General features: G+C 36.9%; 1 protein-coding gene across 8 annotated transcripts in view; it reads right to left on the minus strand.

Annotated features, from left to right (window-relative positions):
* B3GALT1 (beta-1,3-galactosyltransferase 1) overlaps positions 1 to 13,083 on the minus strand; it is a 195,447-nt gene that overhangs the window by 99,996 nt on the left and 82,368 nt on the right. For 7 of the 8 annotated variants that reach the window (XR_014898074.1, XR_014898071.1, XR_014898075.1 and 4 more), the window contains exon 2: positions 5,424 to 5,560. The gene's annotated coding sequence lies outside the window, so the exon portion shown is untranslated. Of the gene's footprint in view, positions 1 to 5,423; positions 5,561 to 8,681; positions 8,703 to 13,083 lie in introns of those variants that run through there. The other variant, XM_085323627.1, reaches the window with a different exon arrangement.

Here is a 13,083-nt window from a genome sequence, read left to right on the forward strand (position 1 = left end):
AATCCTCAAATGAATAGGCCACCAACCAATAAATTTAATGCTGGAGATGGAAAATACATTGTGGCACTCTTTTTTGTTGGTATTATCAAATCTCAGCATTACTGGGGAGACGATTTATCTGAATAAGAGATTAGAATTGGATCTACAGGAGCTTTAATGCCTGAATTTGTGTCCTATGATAGAAAGATTAAAGGTTTATTAGATTAGAGCTACATACAAAAGAACTGAATTGCATTTTTGAACGCTGTTGTCCTTTTGTATCACTCCTGACATACATGCTTTATACTTTGTTCTCTTTAATCGTGATTTTATAACTGTGAATTTATTAAACTATGGATTTTTTTTCATTTTTTATTTTCCAAACATTTCTAATTAGAAAGAAGTTTCCCAAATTCCTTTGAGAATCTTTCTAAAACTCTTTCTCCACATTGTTCCCTTTCCTACTGTTTGTTGAACTGTTAGATGAATTGCCGATGTCAATGGCAGACTTCCCAAAGGCCAGAACTTTTACTAGTATGCTTATATTTTAATGATCTATCTAATAAGTTTGTTAGATTTCAGAGCCTGATATTTTAGTCAAGAAACTTAAAATTTACTCTGATGAGTTTAAGATTGTCACAGAAAACTTTCCAGTCTCTCACATTAAACTCTGTGCCTATTTTTCTTGTCTAATCTTTTGTCCTGTTTTGGTTCAGATTGCAGGTTTTCAATATACTTTGTCTTACACCACCCTTTTCTCTCTCCCCTATGTGTTGCTCTCTGCTAACCCTCAATTCCTTTTGCTTTTCCATTCTTTTTCCTTTCTTTTTGTCTGCAGGAAGTTATTTAGATTAGGATGCAAAGATTAGGATGCTTCTCRGTGCCTGTCCAAAATCAATAGTCTTCCCATTATGGAGTTCCCTTCTTCTCTCCTTGTAATTCTGGAAATGATCYGATGAAACGTTACTGCCTTGTATCTACAGCCCCATCCAACACAGGCAGGAGACTTGTGACGTGGTTGTGCCACGTGCCATACCAGCTAGTTTTTGATACTGAGGAGCTAAAACCTTCGCATCCCTTAACTATAGCATCTTACTCAACAAATATTGGGACAAAATCTACATAGTGGAGGTTCAAAATCATCTTTACAGAGAAAGACTAAAAATCCCTGTACCTTCAAAGGAACAGTAATGCGCAGTTGTCCATTTCTAATATGACTTTAACAATGGCAATTCTCCCGAAAAATACCTATGTCAGTAGCGTGATAACCGTTCAACAACAAACCATCGCTGCTGTCATAAAACCGTAAACTGTTATTCAATATACTATAAAATTCAAAATCTAATTGAATGTGCTCGTTTAGCATAGTTTCCATAAGCYATCATTTTTTAATGTTGTGAAATGAATGAGAGTTTTGTGGAGCTATTAATTGATACTGACAAGCAATAACCACTGGAATGAAACTCCAATTATGAGCAACAATTAATCACATTTACTGTCAACTTTGATGTCAAAAAAATTAAATAATGTTCTAAACAGTAAAAAGGAATTTATAACTTATTTTTTCATCCATTCTATAGGAATCACGTGGTCCTCAGGTGGGCTAATCAAGGAATTACAAAAGTGCTGTTTTCATTCTAAATGTAATTTTCAGTTTTTTGTATTTTCCAATTTAAAAAAAACCTCCCACCTTGTTTGGATAGAGACTTAGACAACTTTGCAGGTTTATTTTTATATAATTATATACAAATTGTAATCTAGTTATTAGCATGGTGTTATTGCAGACACATGGCTTTAAAAATAGGAAATTGCAGCACTCATCTGAGCACGTAGTTCACTAGTCTGTTYCAGAAAAGCACTTTTAGCATGCAAGCTTGAGCAGGAGGTGAAGTGTTCCTGGAGATGAGGATGTAAATAAGGGTGGTAGAGCCTTCACTGTGGTATCTGAGCACAGACGAAGTTATTTCAAGCAAAATTAACTCAGAAAGACTACACTGTTCTGAACTTCTAACGTTTAGTTTTCAAAATCTGTTGCTTATTTCAAATAATTGTTTGGGGTTTTGTTTTGTTTTTTAGGAAGAATATTCAAAACACATGCGCATCTTTGAGAATAAAAGGGTAGAAAAAAGCTCAGTACCTTTACTAGTGATTTAAATAGGCAAATGTACAATGTAAGCATTACATTTAAAAGGCAGAGCTTTTAAAATGGGATCTGCCTAGTATGCCACTGAAAATTCGTAACATTGTGAGTAACACTGTAGGACCATAAAGGTGTCATGAGTTGCTGTTAACATTAGCTGAGATGTGGAAGCGTATAAACCAGTCTGCAGGGCAGTGGAGTTGAGCTGGTCCTGGCAGCACGCGGGCACATACGTCTGTGCAGGAGCCTGCCCTGGCAGGGGAGACAGTACGCAGGAAGGAGGGGCTGGGAGTCAGCGTAAGGATGGCAAAGCCTACGAGGGCCACGCAGCCGTGGCCGTGTGTTCGTTTAACGGGGAGGCCTAGTGTCTTTAAATGACATTGAGTCTCTCTGATGTTTTTTTTTTAAATAGTTGTCTTCCTCATAGCTGGTAAAAGCTAACATGAAGTAGAAATACAGAATACATAACAGGAAATACTAAGTTTTAGTAGAATTTTTCTGATGTATTCCTGCTGAATATCTACCTGAAAGGAACCATCTTCCCCTTTTTTGGCTGCTCATACTGAACACCTGAATAGGTGATAGCTTTGAAGATGTGATCTGAAGTACTGCACAATTAGCATGAATAATTTTATAAGAGATCTTATAATGCTTCATCTAATGGACTACAAWGTTTCAAGCCAAACTATTCCAAAAAACAGCAAGCCTGTAAATTTCTGGTATTTGGTATCATAAAATACCACTTCACTTAATTTACAATTTCACTTAAAATTTAAGTTATGACTGAATAATAGCTCTCAGAGAGAGATGACCTTGGAGATGACCCTGGAGCTTGCTTCAGAGTCTGTGTGCACCTCCGAGTGTGGGACTGGAGAGCGGAGGGGTGAAAGTCAGTTTATTGGCATGAGGGGAATTGAATTTGCAGGCAGAGAATGCCAGATGGAATACCAGGCATTTTCAGGAAAGTAACTGCAATGAAAAACCTTGCATGAATTTTGGATAGATTGACAATAATTTGCTTTTGAGTTCTGATACATTACAAAAGGAAGGTGGTTCTGAAATTGAGGTCTGGAGAGCTTGTTTGTTTTAGGAGTTTTTAAGCCCTTTGAAAAGGCTCACTTGTTCTGATTTATAACTGCCACAATTAATTTAGGATTCTTTAACTGTTTTCAGCAAGTGCTTTTCCCCCTAATTATTGTTCTAATCATTCATTTGATGACTTTGTTATAGCTATGCATCTGAATTCTCCTTTTGGAGATCAGTGGTTTAATGTTTTCTCCATCTACCCGAGAGAATCTGATGTAAAACTGTATTATTGTATTGTGTGCAGAACTGTACATAGTGTTTGCTGACTTTTGAGTCAGTCTTCTTTGAGGCTGTCTGTAGGCTTTTATGTATGGTAGCTGGCAATTTCTTCCCTGTTTAAATATTCCTGATAAGAGTATATTACTGTTTAGTAGCTGGAGAACATTATAGTGCACATTCAACTCTCATTCTTTGTTCCATCTCCATTTTGGTTACAGACCTTATTGCTATAATCAAGAACTATACAATTTCTGCTTATTATTCTATATACCTTGAGTATGTTTTGTTCTGTTTCACTTTTAGCACACTCCCCGAGCTAATACACAATAACAGCGTGCCATATGGCAAATGGAATCAGCTGTAACTCCACACAGCACCTTTTCTCATGTGGCTGTTTACAATATGACATTCCCGAATTTGTAACTGATGAATATTGCATCTCCTAAAGAAACTCTGGCTGRCTGTATTATGCTGCTTCTCTTGTTGCTACCCTGAGCTTTTTTTTGTAAAAATACAGCAGCTCTCATTTTGCAGAAATCAACAGTATACAAAGAGAGAGAATGTCTCTAAATGTGGTAATCATACTAAATGGCAAAAAGTGCAACAATATTTGCATAATCATGAACAGTGTAACATGTAATTGCTGTGATGTAACAGTAATAATGAATTTTACGTAGTTTGGGAGGCTTGACTAGAGATTTGGGGATTTTATTCGAATATTTGGGAGTATGGTATTTTTTCTGTAGAGCTCYTTGTGATTTATAGAATGTGTTAGTAAAATAGTAAATTCCATAGGCTTGGAATCTGAAACATGCTATCTGGAAATTAATTAGRGGTAGCTCTAAAAAGTTAAGCGTAACACACAGTCATTTGGTAGGAGTATTCAGTGCTTCTCCTGTAAGGCTGGACTCTACAAAGAATTCTATTTTGTGGCCTAAGTAGAAGCAAAAAGCTGATGCTATAACTCTGGGGAATGTCACACCCTGTAACGATCCGTTTTTTGATACTTGACGCCTCTTGATTTATTGATACCGGTTTTAGTTTTGTTAGGAGAAGGAGGTAGGGATAGTGTAGGCAGACAAATGATGGATATATAATACTGTGAATATTTTTTCCATTTTACGTTTGTGGCAAAAATTTTAGTTTCCATCGATTCTAAAATTAAGTTGTATCTAAACATTTAAGAGTGTTTCTGTCACAAGCAAGTGAAAAGCATCATGCAGCATACAGTTTGCTTAGCTTCCGAGATTGTTGTAGGCTGCAGAGAATGTACTGTTGCCATCAGTTTTATTGTTCCTACTGCATCACAACAAATGGTAAAGAAAATTTTCCCCAAAATATGGGAACAGGAGAGCAAAGGATGAATTGTTGCTCCTTGTTCCTCCAACTTTGCTCCTTGGCAAGTATATTTTTACTCTCTTTGAGTCAGGCTTAAGTGCCTGAAGTGTGCTCTAGCTCTAAATGAACGCCCCACTTGTCATCARTGTGTAGGAAGGGAGAGGTAGGTCATGCTGCTCTTGCTTTTCTAAAGCAAGTATGTGATGCCAAGAGAGCTAGGTACTAGGATGGAATAGTTTAAGGCTTGAGAACTTTGAACCGATTTATTGAGAAAGAATAGTAACACATGTGGCAAAGCTCTCTTTTACTCCCCTGTAAAAATATACTTGTTTGGTTTTCTCTATCAAACAATAATAGCATTTCATTTAAACATAAAATGAAGTGGATTTTATTAAAAAAGAGGTTTATGTCAAATGCTGTTACAGTATTTGTACTGAAGGTAATGACAATATTGCTCAAAAGGGAAATTCATTGTGCAAGTAGGTTTAAGTAGTGTGTGTGATGTATATAGATATGTGTGTATGTGTGGGTGTATATATATTATATATAGACACATAGCAGTAATTCTCAGAAGTATTAGAAGGGGCAAGATAAGCATCGCTATTTCATATAATTCTTTGCATACTTTACATCTTTGTARAGAATCACTCAAATTCCTTACCTGATTTTCAGAAACTCTTCTGCCCTTTCATCCTTAATTTCTCTTGCATGCTCAACTGCATCATATCCATTGCCATTCTCCACTGCTGCCTTGCTTCCGTGTCGTATTAAACCAGTGCAGATTGTATATTGATAAACCTGCATTGACAAATATCCATAAGTTATATATAGGTAGATGACAGGCTTATTTTTATTACTCTTCTGTCTTGCATGAACCCCAAGATAAAATGAGARGTTGGAGGTCAAGTTTTGATGCAATAACAAGCTTGTACAGGTAAACAGTGATGTATTTTTATATTGCTAGTCGCTTAAATCCATTCACAGTGTGGATTTTCACTCAATCCGTATATGTAATTTCCTTTTTGGAAAAAAAAAAAAAAAAGTGGCAACAAGAAGATACCTGAATAATGGAAGTGTTTTACAAAACAAAACATGCAGGCTTAGGAAAAACAGAAACTACTAGTGTTTGGGAAACTCTTCTTCTGAAGCCCAAGCAATATCTTCAGCATGACCAGTCACATTTAAAAGGGCCAAAGGCCAGCTAAATTGCAGCATTGATCTGTTTCCTTTTAGGCCTAATCTTGAAGTTCATTACATATCCATGTTGTGATGCCTCTGCAGCACTCAGTGATTTTCATGGAATTGTGCTGAGGCTTGCAGGAATTCTCCCTGTGCTGGGAATTGCAAGAGTAGGGGGAGGCTGGTCTGTCTCCTTTTCTGTTTTATCATTCTTTTTTTTTTTTTTTTTTTTTTTTTTTTTTTTCCTTGCCAGAACCCTTAGGCCTCATTTTCCCACCTTTGCTTTTGAATGGAGAACTGGCTTTTAGGCATAAATTTGTAAATTAAAATTGTATTGTTCTATTTTATTAACTGACCCTCTTGGCTATTCCCGGCAATCTCATTTCTAATGCTCTGACTTCCTTAATTAAATCCAAGATAGTTATAAACACCTGTATGGGGAATTTGATCACAATTATTTGAGATGACATATTTTTGTCATACAGGCAGGTATGAAAAATAATTAACTCCCCTGAGATGTTTAATAAAAGCTAAAATTTGGAAACATTTAAAAGGTACCAAGGAATTTTAATTAAATTAAACTGCAGACTCCTAGGACAGCTTTTCTAAAGTTAAAAGTATATCTTTAAAACAAGTTCTGTATTCACGGGGGAATTACTTCCTTCAGAAGGACAATGACAGTATTTGTTGGCTTTTTTCATGTAGGCTTTATGTAAGTACCAAGACAAAAATTATGGAAGTCCTTAAAATGGCTTCTGCCCCGTGACAGAGACGGGCCTGCTCTCCAGTGCCTTGCGGGCTGCATCCGAAGGACTTCCGAGCCTCTGCCTCGGGCTGCCGGCCGCACCGCCTCGCTGCCCTAGGGGCGCACCAGTAGAACAGGGTGGCCAAAACCCCGAATCAAAATGAACCTGCATAGCTTATCAAGAGCAACATTTGCACCGGGAATTGTTTTACTCCCTTTGTCTCACTGCCAAAAAACCTTACGTATAATAAACACAGACATCGATTGGGCAAGTAACAGTAACATCGCTTACTGCAGCTTTGTGATTAATTACATGTTGATATACTTTAACATGTTATCGGCATTTCCTTAGAGCATGCCACATTTCATTAAGGTGCCCAGCTTTTCCTGGGGAAGATATTAATCAAAATAGTTGATCATTTGCCTGGAAATCCATGCAATACACCCAAGAACCGTGTTATCTGTGCTCAGTTTGCAGAAGGCACCAGTCGCGTCCCATGGCGCCTAGGAAGGCCGAGGGAGGCTGCAGCTGAGAAGTACGTTGGCTTTTGACAACTACCTGCTGCCACTACATTTAGGTAGCTGTAAGACAGACAAACCTGCTGGAAAAGGTGGCTATGTATTGTGATTCTAGGGGACTGGGGGCAGTGGTGACTACTGGTGACAGACAGCAAACCTCTTAAAATCTTGAGGAAAATTGCTTTATGGTTCCTGTCAGGATGACATGTACAAACACAACCCGAGCTGGGAACCAAAACCAAAAAGCAGAAACTTAAGGCCAGAAGGATATTGGGACAAGATCGAGTAAAAATTTCCCCCTTCTCCCCTCATCCCTTTACTTCCTTCTGGTGGCAAATTGCATTGGAAAATAAAACTATTTTTCTCTAATGATAACACAGTATTCTGAAATTAAGCACAGCAGGTAGAAATTTCCTGCACAGACTTTAAAAGATATTTGCATATTCATGTGCTGAAATATTTTCTAGCTCTGACAGTTAACTATTCCAAGCGGAAAAGGTAAATGCTCTGCTGTTGCTCATTCTCTGCCAAGCTCCCTTTTTAAAACCAGCCCCCAATTTTGAGGGCTGTATCCTCTCATCTCTATTATTTTTGCCATCATRCTTTATAACAAACTACTAAAGATTTCCAGAGCAAGATGCTTTTGTCTTTGAATCAGATAGCAGCATATATGTGTATTTTCAAAAAAATTTAAGAATGGGAAAAGAGATGCTTCTTTGCTGAAAATACTTTGGTCCCTCATTACCTCCTCTGTATTGCACCAGGAGACCTCTGGGCTATCTTAGGAAAGTACCTTGAAYATATTTCCGAAGCAAAATCTAAACACTGGCAGCGAAGGTCACTTTATGCAGATGTTGTTTCCTGAGTGATGACTCTTCCTCCCTGATGACTCAGGGAAGACATGATAATTTGGGAGAATAAGCGGAGTACCCTGCCCTTCGGTTCTTTTCTCCAGAGCACATGCATCCCCAGGCAAGCAGGATTAGGACAGAATAACAGGTTCGTTTCGGGGGGAGCTCCTTTTGAATTACGGTCAATGTGTCACTGTTGAAAATGGCAGAGATAAAGCAGAGCTATAAAAGACGCTTTTAGGTAGAGGAAACAGCCATCATGCCTAACTCAAAATTGTATTCACCCTCCTTTTACAGCCCACCTGTCAATCCTGTTATCCTTGTCTAGAAACGAATTTACAGTAACAGTCTCTGCTACAATCTGTTTCCATGGTAACTTGGTTCTGTTTTAAAACCTTTATGTAAAAGTGGCTTGGGTAAAATGGTAATGTGCTGGAGTGCTTGCCCATACCTGAACTACAGTATACCTTTTCCATTGCTCCAAAATATTCTGATAGCAGTGGCACTGCATTTGCCACAGTTCCTTTAGCTCCTACTCTTTGTCTTACTAAGAAACCAGCTCAGTTTCTTTACCATCTGGAAATCTTACTTCTTCAGAGACATATTAGAGAATTCAGGTACTGACCTGTACACATAATACTGATTACTTCTTTGTGTTGTCTAAAATCTCATCTAGGAAAAAAAATAAAACATTAAATATTCCTAAGTACTTCAGAGACAACAAGTGCAACTATAAGAAAATCTTAGAATTTGTAAGGTGAATCTGACGGAGCTCTTACAAGTACTCTGAAAACTTGCTGTATTTCATAGAAGATGACAACTTCTTTGTGGTATTGAAAGCTCTTAAATTTCTATACTAGGTCTGTTCTTCTCTTTTAAGTTATATTGAGTAGTTTAAAATTCATAGAGGAGGTCTTTTGTTCCAGAAGAAGTGCTGACAGAATTTACTACAAATATTTTCACACTGCTAAATCTTCCAGGCACACATGCCAAAGCCTGCTGAATGTAGGTATACGCCTCTTAATTTACAACTGCTTTTGTCYGAAGACTTGGTAAAGCGCTCAGATTCTGGCAGGGGGCAAAGCAATGTTAGTCTCCTGTGATGGGTGGATGTCCAGCTTGGGCCTATTCAGCATCTGAAATAATAGCAACAAGGCCCTGTTTGCACTGCGTCCCATAGCTTTGCTGAGATGGGATGCCACCTTCTTGCCCTTGGCAATACACAGAAGGGCAGTGCTCACCGAGTCTTCCCTGATGTCTTTTTCTCATTTCTGGATGCAAAGTGTATTTATGCTATACTCTTCACTTTTTTATAGGCTAAACCTTGATTGTCCTCTACTGGTACATTACATAATATAAACACTTTGAAATCCAGTTGCAGTATAAAACAAAAAAATCCAATGTCCTCATCCCAAACCAAGTGTATGAATGTAACAGAAGTCAGATTTAGACCTACATCATTCTTCCCACAACAACTTCAAAATCCAAGCTTTCAGATGCATTTTTCTCCACCTCTCCATAGCATGTTTTTCTAGCACTCTCATTTACCCCTTACGTCCTAACACTGTGCTATCGATACTAATTTCTGAGGGCTGGGCATTGTCAAATCTCAGTATCATTAATCTCCTGAATCCCTCTCATCAGTCATGACAATAACATCCTCGTCCTACTCCTGTGCATCAGGAAAGTGTGACCTTCTCTGACTGATTCGGGCAGACTATTCTTAATTGAACTATGCTTTTCCAGAGGGCATTTAACTTTCACAGAATGATTTTTTTCAATAACTGATGTCCAACCAACTGGTCTCTAATTTCCACATGAAAGAATGAGGAACTTCTGATGCTTTGTCTATTGAAAAAAAAAAAAAAGTTACTTATTTTTAACACTTTGAACCTCTTTCTAACTTAACTATTGTAAGGAAGACTGAGAAAGCTGCAATGTAAGTAAGTACCCGAAACAGAAAATAGAAATTAAATTGTGTGTATTTTCTGGTCAGTTGTTAGAATTTTACCTTGTTTTACTCAAAAATTTGCTTTCTCTGTTGTGATCTTTATAAAGCTTTTCAATGACACTACATAAACATGAATCTAGCTTAACATATTATTCTTAAAAAGTTTGTATTGGCTACCAGATCACTCAGTTTCTAGAAAGAAATGCAGGTTTCTGGTATTACTTTTAGAAGTGTTATATAAGCAATTCATTTTCATCTGTGTGCTGAGAATCTGAGCTTTTGGATTTTTTTCATAAAATTCAAACTAGCTTGTTCCATTTCCCACCCTCCACTCCTTAAAAATGTACAATTTGAAGAAAGCACAAAATTAGCCTGAAGAGCTCAATTTGGGCTCTTGAGAACATTTGACATCCACATATTTCCTTTTATAAAGGAATAAAAAGAATTAACATTTTTTAAATTACCAGTGTGAGAAGAATCAGCTAGGGAGGTGTCTTAAATAAACATTATAAATATGTATACCTTTTGATTTCTAAAGCTAATATGTGAAAACTAGCAGCAACAAGAAGAGCAGGGTTAAGCAATGAGGTAACATTGACACTGTCAGTCTGAAACTGGCATTGCTATAGAAAACGATGGGAATACTAATCTGTATATGGAGAATACTGTGAATTGCAAGTTACATGAGTCATAGACACGTATCTGGCCTGTGCACCAGATCTGAAGTCGTGAGTGCCTTATAGATAAATGCACTTTTAAACTAAAACTAAATAGCAAATATTTGTTAATTTTTGCTAAGATTTCATTTTAATTAATCAAAACTTTCTTACAGTAACAGTATTAGGATAAAACCCAAAGTTTTTCACAAGTCTTCCCAGGAGAACTTGTGAACTTCCCTAGCCAATTCTATTTTTATCCCAAAACTCAGGTACAAAATGGTAGGACACATTTAACATTTAAGATAATGTAACATATACGCAGTTTATCTTAAAAAAAAAGAAAAAAGAAAACAAAAAAGAAAACAAAAGCCTGTGAGAAAGCTACATTCTCCAGAAAAGCAGTAGCCAAAATACATAGTAGAGAGGTGGCTTGCTAATCTGAATCTAATAAAAATTAGTGGGAATTTGTATTCATTTGTAATTAGCTTTTTTAATTTTTGTTTAGCTATTTAATTTGGAGAAGTCAAACGACAGACATTTTGGTTCAAGGGTTTTAATCTCAATTACACGAGTTCAGTTCCACTTTATTAGCACAAAATTAAAAAAAACACAGTAATACTGCTTAGATTTAATGTAGTCTATTCCTTGCTAAACTGCAGCTTTTCAGTCCTACAGTAATACATATTAGTAACAATTAATTAGTAACAAAATTTAAAATTGAGAAGGCAAGTTAAAAAAACAAAATCATGAAGCAAATGCTGCTCTTTTAAATGTGGTTACTAGTTTTTTGGGGGGGCTTTTTGTCTCTCATATTTGCTTTTCATCTCTAAGACCATTATGCTGAGGAAGCCTTTTGTAGTTATTTTTGCAGTATTTTTGTGTCAGATCCCCAGATGATGTAAATTAGGTACATTGACTTCACTGATACAGTATGGATTTACACTGCCATGGAATGGGGAACGTCTACGTGTAAAGCATATTGCAATATGCTTTGCATAAAGGCTTTGTCAGAATTTAGCAGAGATTATCTAGCTGCATGAGCAAGTCAAATTACTTAGTATCTGGGACTAAGGATTCTCAGCTTAGTAGGAGCTTTGCCGTTGCCTTCTCTGGAGCTAGTCACAGCACCTAATTTAGGTTTCTAGGTTAGATGGACAGGAGATCAATGCCTGGCAGCTCTGTGTTAGAAACCAGGAGAATTTTGCAGATAAGCAGGAAAGGATTGGGATTCAACCCAGTCTCTCAGGACAGTGTCACTTGCCATTCAAACGTATGTCGTGTCTGGCTAGTGCAAATAGCAGGAAATGTTTAAATAGAGGAATGGAGAATGTTGGGAGCATAATTACTGCATTCAGCTACAAACTTCTAGGCAACAAAAAAAAAAAATGATGAGAGATCAAAACTTTTACTTACTTATTTATTTATTGGTCCAGATCAGCAAATATAAAGATGGGACATACCTACAACACCTTTAAGGAATGTTCTGCAAAAGATTGTTTATCTTTCTTGGTTAACACACCTTCAGAATACATAGAAAGGCTTGCAGAGGTTTTGCATAAGCTCAGAGTAACCAGCAGTCCTTGTGGAAATTGAAAAAGAATCAAGCCAATATTCATAATTTTTTTGCACACTATTACATGAAAGTAAAAATGAGATTTGTCTGACCTATAGCTTTTAAGCATTCTTGCCTTAAAAGGCATGATGCTCTTTAGTGTTTGGTTCCAGGACTGTAACAAAACACTTACAGTCACTGACAAGAGATGATTTCTTGTGGGGTCCATGGTGACATAAATCACAGTACCTCAGTGATCTACATTAAGGTATTAATAACTTGGCTCTTTAGTCAGATTCAGGGTGTTCTCTCACTCCCTACTCCGCCTTCATTTCCTTGGTCAGAGAAGTGTACAAAAGTGTTTCCCTAATTAAAAATTTGTTTTAAAAACTAACATTCATAACTATCTCACTGAATAATCAACTCCAGTCCTGCTTCTTAAATCGGGATGCTCTTTTCGTGGACTAGGGTATGAAAGAAATGTATTTTCAGGACTCTCCCATTGCAACATAATGTAGTTATCAGAATCCAGCCTCACTGYATTACACAGATGGTATTGGATTGGATAGCCTTTGCCTGTACTACATACTAAAACTGACTTCAGAAAACTGCATGTGTTTGTGTTAGTAGTTCGTAGTAGATATCTATTCTACTTTTTACTGGATAATAATACAGAACTTCAAAAAAGTTTAGGTTGATTTCTTTATGGTCCAAATCTTTATTAAACAGAAAAGAAAGAAGTATATTCTCTTAAGCTCTTTTTGAAATTCAAATGATGTTTGTACCTTTGGGACAAGACTAAGGAGGGTAACATGGTTTGCATGAGCTTAAGATGATTAACCTACTTTATACTGCTCTTGCCACA

Source organism: Rhea americana, unplaced genomic scaffold, assembly GCF_003343005.1.
Source record: "Rhea americana isolate MKP2758 unplaced genomic scaffold, rheAme1 scaffold_12, whole genome shotgun sequence".
In the NCBI taxonomy this organism is placed as follows: domain Eukaryota; kingdom Metazoa; phylum Chordata; class Aves; order Rheiformes; family Rheidae; genus Rhea; species Rhea americana.